This window comes from Oncorhynchus keta, chromosome 35, assembly GCF_023373465.1.
Source record: "Oncorhynchus keta strain PuntledgeMale-10-30-2019 chromosome 35, Oket_V2, whole genome shotgun sequence".
Classification (NCBI taxonomy): Eukaryota; Metazoa; Chordata; class Actinopteri; order Salmoniformes; family Salmonidae; genus Oncorhynchus; species Oncorhynchus keta.
The window spans coordinates 69,935,110-69,944,485 of NC_068455.1; the positions used below are offsets into that span (position 1 = coordinate 69,935,110).

The 9,376-nt window shown below is 38.5% G+C and overlaps 1 protein-coding gene across 1 annotated transcript in view; it reads left to right on the plus strand.

Annotated features, from left to right (window-relative positions):
- Nucleotides 1–292: 292 nt before the first annotated feature.
- LOC118368933 (E3 ubiquitin-protein ligase TRIM21-like) overlaps nucleotides 293–9,376 on the plus strand; it is a 17,687-nt gene continuing 8,603 nt past the window's right edge. Inside the window, exon 1 of the mRNA XM_052497500.1 lies at nucleotides 293–305. The gene's annotated coding sequence lies outside the window, so the exon portion shown is untranslated. The remainder of the gene's footprint in view (nucleotides 306–9,376) is intronic.

Consider the following 9,376-nt stretch of genomic DNA (forward strand, 5'->3'; position numbering starts at 1 on the left):
ACGGTGGACGTTTGCTAGCTGGCTAGCTGCTGGGCAGATAGCAGTGTAGACTACGTTAGGATGACGAAATACGATAATTACGCAATTATCTTTGATACAAAGACGGCTATGTAGCTAGCTAAGAAGAAATTGCTAAGATTAGACAGATCAAACCGTTGTACTATAATGAAATGTAATGAAATGTAATGAAAAGTTATACTACCTGCGGAGCGAAGTGAAGTGTGGAGCGAAGTGCGGATGCGACCGCTCGCATCCGCACATTCCACTGTTCTCCACTGTCGAAAGAAAAACGTTCAAGAATTAAGGTAGGAACACACTATGTCAAGATAATTTCTGCATTATTATGTAACAACATGTTAATACAATCCTGTTGGTTGGGTTATTACAATGTTACTGACTGTAAATTGATACCTAACATTATTAGTTTGTGTGTGTGTAGATATGGCGTCTCTCAGCATGACAGAAGACCAGTTGCGTTGTTCCATCTGCCTGGATCTCTTCGTCCACCCTGTCTCCACTCCGTGTGGACACAACTTCTGCAAATGTACGCCATGTTTTATGGAACTTTCCATGGATCCCAACTTCGTATTATGTCTCATACAGTAAATTGTATATATTTTTTGTCTGCCACTGGTTTACACTGATTTGTCCCCCAGGGAGGAATAAATACCCTATCTATCTATCAAACGCTTGTATCTATGACTACTGGGATATCAGGGACTCCAACGTCCTGACCTCCACATCAACACGTTCGTTAACGAGATAATCAACCAGTTCAATTCGGCATAAGAGGACATTTAGCCACACACCATTTTGCCATTGAGAGAGGTGTGTGGTGTGGGACAGCTGAGTAAAATTGTAAAGCCAGGAGTTTTTGTTCTTGATCATGTGACCTGACTAGGAAAAACTCCAGGCATTGTTTAGAGCTCATAGCTAGGGCCCAGGGTTTTACCTAGTATGGTCAATTAAACAATTGTTAATTTCCCAGGCATACATAACATCAGTGGTGTTGTGTTATTTTTTAGGTGTGGGAGTGCAAATATTTTTTTCAATTACATCATCATTTCTCAATCAAGGTTTGTACAGATAGATGTAGACTATTGAATATCATTGTAGAATATGCATAAAATACCATCCGTCCATTGCAAAGTACATATTCCCACATATATTGTCTCGAGAAATCTTTATATCTTTAATACCCTCAAATACCAAGTTAGGCATACTTATTTCAAAATAGGCCATCATCCCTGTCAATCATGAATGATAATTATTCAGGTTTAACATGTCCAAACTCCAAACTGCATCTAAATGCCAGTAATTTGATCTCAACGCTGTAAAAAAAAAAAAAGCCGGCTTGCAAAACGTTAGAACAACAATCATTGGAAATTAAACTGGACAAAGAAATGTGAAAAATTAATTCTGGATTAATATTGTTTTATGCGCAAACCCAAATTTCGCTACAAGAGGGAGGGTTTTCAACCCATTTGCTCATGCTCATTGGGATCGTTGAACACATTGTTATTGTTGCCCTGTTCCTCTGATACGGGGTTTACTAATAATTTATTCAGGGGCTTCAAGCTCTAATAACCAGTGTTACCATAATCGCGGCTTTCAAAATGTTGGGCCACTTTGAAAACGATGTCCCCGGTGAAAATATATGTGTCACCGGTTGCAGATTTTTGGGCTACTTCTATGTTGCACAGCGGCTGCCATGGCATTCCTTTCACTGTGACCCTCTGCTGCTGACTGTCAGGCAGTGAGGCAGGCTCACGCATTAGATTGAATCGTAACATTAGTCGGTTAGGCAGGGGAAACACATAAAAAAAATTAGCACTGGCTGTTGTTGACAAGCATATTCGTTTACATATTATTAATATTTAATTCAGTGATTAAAATGATGACCCCATCCTCAGTAGCCTATTCTCGCAGGCTATTGGGAAACACAAGAACATAACTCTTAATCACCTCGCTATTCATGTTAAATAAATTAGTCTGTTAATTTGAACTAAGCAAGCTGCTTAATGGTTCAGTTTACATCTCGCCTACATCCTGTCCAGTCTACTGTAGACTATTTGAAATGAGATGTAGGCCTATCAGGGGCCATAGGCTACCTGTCTTTATCTGAGCAAACCATGGCAAAATTGAATTACAATCATAAACCCAGAGTTTAGTCTCTAGCCTATGCCTATTGAAATTATAAATCAATCTCGCAAATGGGCCATTTGTAGCCTAAACATTTGGTTCATAATAACATCACTATTGGCAGAAAATAGACTAACATTAGTTTTTTATGTTATTCCAGGTTATTCTTGCGCAGAGATTTAGAGATCCTCTGTCCAACTTTCATCACTCAAACCCGCATAATTTTTGCATATTTCATACACAACATTGTAAGTTACACATTTTTTTTATTAAAATAATTTCATACTGTTTTTGGACTCATAATTGTGTTGAATGCAGCAGATAATTGCTGGTTTGGTTTTGCATGTATTATTCAACAGATAACGTTTGCTGTGTCTGGAGTGGGCTGGCTAGTAACTATTCGTAATGGGAAACCGGGACTTTCGGAAGGCTTTTGCGCTTTAATCATTTTGATCCAGAAAATGGTTCATTGCCCTGGGCTTCATTCACAATGCACAGTAGTGACATCTGCTGGTCAGCAATAGATCTCACATCATGCTTCCCGTTTTTTCCTTCAAGTTTACTATTTTTCAAAAACGCTTAACACAAAAGCTTATACTATACTAAATAAAACTAATTATTTGAACAACAGTACAGAAAGTGTGCTTTCACATAAAACGAAATTCCAAATAGTGTCTTCAATGGGATTCGACCTCATACCCTCACTTCCCTTAATGCTCCATAGTAACCTACTCAGTGGTGATTTTAGCATGTAAAATCTTGGTGGGTGGGACAAAAAAATTACATTTGTGGGATGCATGCCAGCAATGCTACTATAAAACACTACCCTAAACAATACATGCATTGCACTATAACGGTGACAAACGGTGCCCACAAACTGTTAGGGCCTACATAAAGCTGTCCCAACAACAGTCCCAACATCTTACCACTCTACACCTGGCTTTCAGCGGAGCCTTTTCTGGCAGCAAAACAGTTCATTCAGCCTCATTTTCTGCCTTTAAAGAAAACATAGCTGATATGGCTGACTTGCTTAAACAAATGTGGTTTCTAATGACAATTGAGTTGTACAAACTATGGCATAAGGGGAAGACAAGTGGAGAAGAGGCAATCCATGATTTCGATTAAGACATTCATGAGCGAGCTAGGACGGACATAGTCAATATAACTATTTGTTTGTACAGCAACAGAATTCAGAACATGGGCCCTTCTTACAGTGTTCTCCCTGTACACGAAGTCAGAACTGTAGGATAATTAAAGGGGGAATATAAGCAGACAATGAAAACTCTTACAATATTCAATGATTACATTTCTCTAAAATAGGTTATAGGCTACATGTGCCCCACCAAGTCAGAATAGTAGACGAAATTAAGAGTGGTTAATAGATCAAATTATTAGGGTGAGGCACAACATACTGTCTTGTACTAACGTTAACATTCCTGGTTTATGTACGTAGTTGTTCCTTTCTACATCCTAGGCTTAGATGAAATATTCATATTTCAAAAGGTATTCAAAAGTAATATCTGTGCTGTTATATTAACAAAGTTTTTACAGGGTTGTCCTAGGTTAAATTAGCTTTGTGAGCTTTCTAAATGTTTTCATGCTAATCGCGAGCTAGTGCACCTAGGGCTAGGTAGCATTGAAATTATAGCCAGCCAGCCTGCCTGAAGTTTTAGACCTTCAGTTGTTGTTTTTCGTTAAAAAAAACTAAAACATGTTTGACGTCAGTACTCCTCGATAATAAGTCACCTTTATGTAACAAGCAGGGCTATAAAAAATATTAGAAGACGGCACCGTACACTGTGGCTATGGCCGGGGTGTGCGGCTAAGGAACGTTATCAAGCGAACTAGTAACTCATTTAGCAATCCAGCCATTTAAATACCAGCATTCATTACAACAAAATATATATATATATTCTACATATACTAGCTAAATATAAAATACTCCCTTGGCCTAATCAGACTTACAATATTAGCGACACATAGGCCTAAGTTACTTGCACTGCTGTCTCAGTGTCTAAGCCTCCAACATAGCTGCATAGCCATAAACATATCCGTCCTCCGTGTTAGCTAGCTGAAGTTCCTTCTTTAATTGTGGTGTTGTTGCATCAAACTGACTGTACACAGATTTAATGAAAGGAGGAGCTAGGGAAATTGGCTGGTAAAATTAGCATATTAAAGAATGCGTTATGTTAGCATGTGTAGGTGTATATTTAGCAGCTGTAGGTGTTAATTTGACGTGTGCAGGACCACTTGCAGCCATTTATTTAACACATTTGCACGTGCTTATTTGATGAATGTGGGTGTTAATTTAGCGCGTGCATGCATTAATTTAGCGCCAGCACGCATTAATTTAGCGCCTGCATCTGCTTACTTTACAAACGCAACATTAAAAATATTGCGTTTTGACCACGTGCTTTAAGACACAAATGGCGTTCCGTACTGCTGCACACTAACCAATCTCTGAGTGTTGTTCCTGTGATTCAGCTGTATGGGGCAGTGTGTTAATGTTTTATTGTCTGTCATGTTTCATTACCAGGTGACTGTGGGGCAGGAGGAGAGTGAGACTCCCTGGAGGCCTGGACCAAAGCTCTGGACTGGGAATGTGACCCTGGACCAGAGTTATAAAACATTACCGTTACACATTAAAGACAAACTGTTTTCTATGATTACAATTATTGGGCTATTATTACTTTAAATAATTATTTGCCTTCAAATAGCCCTCAATTAGCCTTCAGTAACCATCAATGGCGATCAATGTCGCTGTCCATGCTGTCATAGAAGCCATTGTTGCAAAGATGTGAAGATGTGCCCTCTATCCAACTTTATGGTATTGTTATAGGCCCTAAATAAGGACATGTGATATGGTGAGGAAAACTACTTTTTTGTTCACATGTTCATGAGGAAAATATAGGATATCAAGTTTATATGATCAAGACCCCAAAATGGTTTTATTGTAGCTAATTACATCCTCATTGTTAATATTTAGTCATATTATTATGACTTGGATTGTTTGTTCTGATTAAATTATTCTTGATATTTTCCAAAGCATTTAATAAAAGATGTAGCTCGTAAACAATAGTTGAATGAATTATGGTCAATGTGGTATTGAACATTAGAATGTTTACAATATATTTTTTTTTAATTTAAAACATCACAATTTTCCAAAGTATGAATAGAATAACTGTTGTTGATAGAAAGTGAAAACTTGTTGGCCAATCAAGGAGGATCACAAACAAGTACATCTGCTATTCAGTTGCAACTAGCCTCTACATATATTTACATTTTGGTCATTTAGCAGACGCTCTCATCCAGAGTGACTTGTAGTCAGTGCATTCATCTATGGTAGGTAAAACAACCAGGACATCCCCTGTTCCTGAAGACAAACCAACTCAGAACAGAGTCAGTAATAGGTCACAGGCACGGCAGGTAGAAGAAAACATAACTAACCGTCCAAGGGCCTGTGGTGTTGTATTATTGATGAACAAGTAGACATGGCCACTGCTAATACCTTCAAACTCTGACATTTATCTTTGGTGGGATTAAAACAGACCGCAGAATCTTGACAGGAAAAAACTTTCAAACAAATATACTACCAACCGATAATGCTTCTTAGCACAGTTACATAACAGGGGAGGTAATCAGCTACAAGTGTATCCGTGAGGAGGAGGGACACGAGAAAGGCTGGGACGTTGTCTATTCCCAGCGTTTATGATAGACAGACAGGCTAACCCAACCGATGGCAGGGAGGCAAAGGCCAACGAGAGGAAGCACTGACATTGAGACCCCACTGATGAGGTATTAGGTAACAATATTTGTTTAAAATTTACTGCTGATGTGAAATTGAAAGGTTTTTGAAAAGTAATTGATTTTGTCACGTCACCCAGTTTCTTGTGATGGTTGTGTACAGAGAGACTTAAACCACATACCCACAATCACATTCACCAGTTATACTTATTCTCAAGGCTACATACAGTTGAAGCCGGAAGTTTACATACACCTTAGCCAAATACATTTCAACTCAGTTTTTCACAATTCCTGACATTTAATCCTAGTAAAAATTCCCTGTTTTAGGTAATTTACAATCACCACTTTATTTTAAGAATGTGAAATGTCAGAATAATAGTAGAAAGAATGATTTATTTCAGCTTTTATTTCTTTCATCACATTCCAGTGGGTCAGAAGTTTACATACACTCAATTCCATTTAAAACGGAACCCAAACCATGTGCGCCATCGTGCATAAATTTATTTTGTCCCCCCAAACCAAAGGCGATCACGACACGCAGGTTAAAATATCAAAACAAACTCTGAACCAATTATATTAATTTGAGGACAGGTCGAAAAGCATTAAACATTTATAGCAATTTAGCTAGTTAGCTTGCACTTGCTAGGTAATTTGTCCTATTTAGCTAGCTTGCTGTTGCTAGCTAATTTGTCCTGGGATATAAACACTAAGTTGTTATTTTACCTGAAATGCACAAGGTCCTCTACTCCGCCAATTAATCCACACATAAAACGGTCAACCAAATCGTTTCTAGTCATCTCTCCTCCTTCCAGGCTCTTTCATCTTTGAACTTATATGGTGATTGTTATCTAAACTTTCATATCATTACCACGATGACCGGCAAAACAGTTTGTCTTTCAATCACCCACATGGGTATAACCAATGAGGAGATGGCACGTGGGTACCTGCTTCTATAAACCAATGAGGAGATGGAGGCAGGACTTGCAGTGCAATCTGAGTCAGAAATATAATTGATTTATATTTTAGCCCCTGGCAACGCAGACGCTCATTGGCGCGCACGAGCAGCGTGGGTGCGATAATTTAATAACATGGATTTCTAAATGTATTTTGCAACACTCGCGCACGCAACGCAAGCTGTGTGGTCAGCCTATTACAGTCACCAATGCTCTGGTTAACACGAAAACTGCCTAGCCAGGTCTGCTAGGGAGAGTAAAATGGTCAGAGTGGTCTCATTTGTGTCTGGAAGTAGCAAGCAAGCTAGCCAATGTTAGCTTGGTTGCTTGACTTGCCTCTGCACCAACGTCCAGTATGAGCTCCGAGAGCGAAACGGTCTGAATTTACCCAGAGGGTTTTTTGTTTTTCATGGAATAGAAACACCATAATATAATAATATATAATATAATATAATATAATATATAATATATAATATAATATATAATATAATAATACCAGGCAAAAGTTTGGAACACCTACTCATTCCAGGATTTTTCTTTATTTTTACTATTTTCTACATTGTAGAATAATAGTGAAGACATCACAACTATGAAATAACACATATGGAATCAGTTAAGAACTCATTCTTATTTACAAGGACAGTCTACTCCTTCCTCCCCTTTTTGGGATTGAATCCCGTTCTCCTGCGTTTCTGGAATATGGAAGACTATCAAATGCTTCTCAAAGATGCCCTCTGGTGGTAAAACTAGCAAAAACTTGCAGTAACAGAAGAAATGGCTGAGAATTCAATGACGTGCCATATAATGCTGAGGCAGCATGGAAGGTGTGTCGCAGTATGACGCTACTTTTAAAGGAGGAACAACTGTACTCGTCTGTTCCCTATCAGATGACCCGCGGGAGAAGTATACATCCTGCTGCGTGCTTTAAACGGTGAGTTTTCTCGTCATTTTGAGGATTTCAAAGTGTTGGAAAATGACATACTGTTGGTTTCCTCTCCTTTCAACTTCAATGTGGATAATAATCCCACTGACCTGCAATTTGAGTTTATCGATCTTCAGTCTGATGCGGTGATTGGAAAACTATTCAAAACAATGTCACTGACTAGGTTCTATGCATTCTATGCATTAGGAGTCATGCTCAGAATATGTTTGTAGTTTGGGTCAACCTATGTTTGTGAACAGAAATGTTAATTGATGAAATATAACAAGTCAAGGCACATATAATCTCTTACTGACTCACCTCTCAGCAATCCTGCGCATATCGATGTCAGAAACTATACCTGACTTCACTGCTCTAGTCAATGCCCATCAGAGACTTCACTCCTCACACTGATTGATTAGTTTAAATGTCATGTTGAGCTCTCTCTCTTTCTTGTGTTTTTGTGCATACCCGCAAGAGTTCTGTCCGTGGTGCTGAATGCACAGTGTACTTTTCCCTCCGTGTAGTTCCTTGCATGTTTAATAATGAAAATACCTACCAAAAGGAGAACATGGATGTGGTTTATTTCTGTGCATGTCAAAAAAGTTAAATAAGTAGCATATCTGGACGTGATTTACAGTAGATGTCAACACAGTCATACACATGATGTATAATCCTGTAATATGATTCTGGCCCGCAATGGCAAAAATATATTCTAATGTGGCCAAACATGGAAAATAATTGCCCAGGCCTGTCTTATACACTATATTAGGCCCAGCCTTTGGAACTTTGGTTTTCCTAGATATGGCTATTATATTGTGATCACTACATCCTATGGATCTGGATACTGCTTTAAAGCACATTTCTGCAGCATTAGTAAAGATGTGATCAATACATGTTGATGATTTCATTCCTGTGCTGTTTGTAACTACCCTGGTAGGTTGACTGACAACCTGATCCAGGTTGCAGGCACTGGTTACAGTTTGACGTTTTTTCTTGAGTGGGCAGCTTGATGAGAGCCAGTCAATATTTAAATCACCCAGAAAATATACTTCTCTGATATCACATACATTATAATTATAATTTCACATATGTTATCCAGATACTAACTGTTAGCACTTGGTTGTCTATAGCAGCTTTCCACCAGAATGGGCTTTAGGTGAGGCAGATGAACCTGTAGCCATATTACTTCAACAGTATCTAACATTAGATCGTCTCTAAGCTTTACAGGAATGTGTTTCTTTATATAGACAGCAACACCACCCCGTTGGCATTTCTGTCTTTTCGGTAGATGTTATAACCATGTCCTGCTACCACTGTATCATCAACGGTATTATCTCAGTGAGTTTCAGAGATAGTCAGAATATGAATGTCATCTGTTAATAGCAAGTTATTGACTTCATGGACCTTGTTTCTGATGTTTCTTATATGTTAATATGAGCTATTTGTAGCACCTTTCTGGTTTGCTTGATTGATTTTAATGCTTTACTGGGAAGCATATTAGAAGTAGACTCGCTCATGTTATTTACACTGGAGCTGGTAGTGCAGGGTGAGCTGCACAAAGTGGTCTTCCTACTAGGGCACACCACTTCAGTGCTAACAGTATAACTCTGGTTCA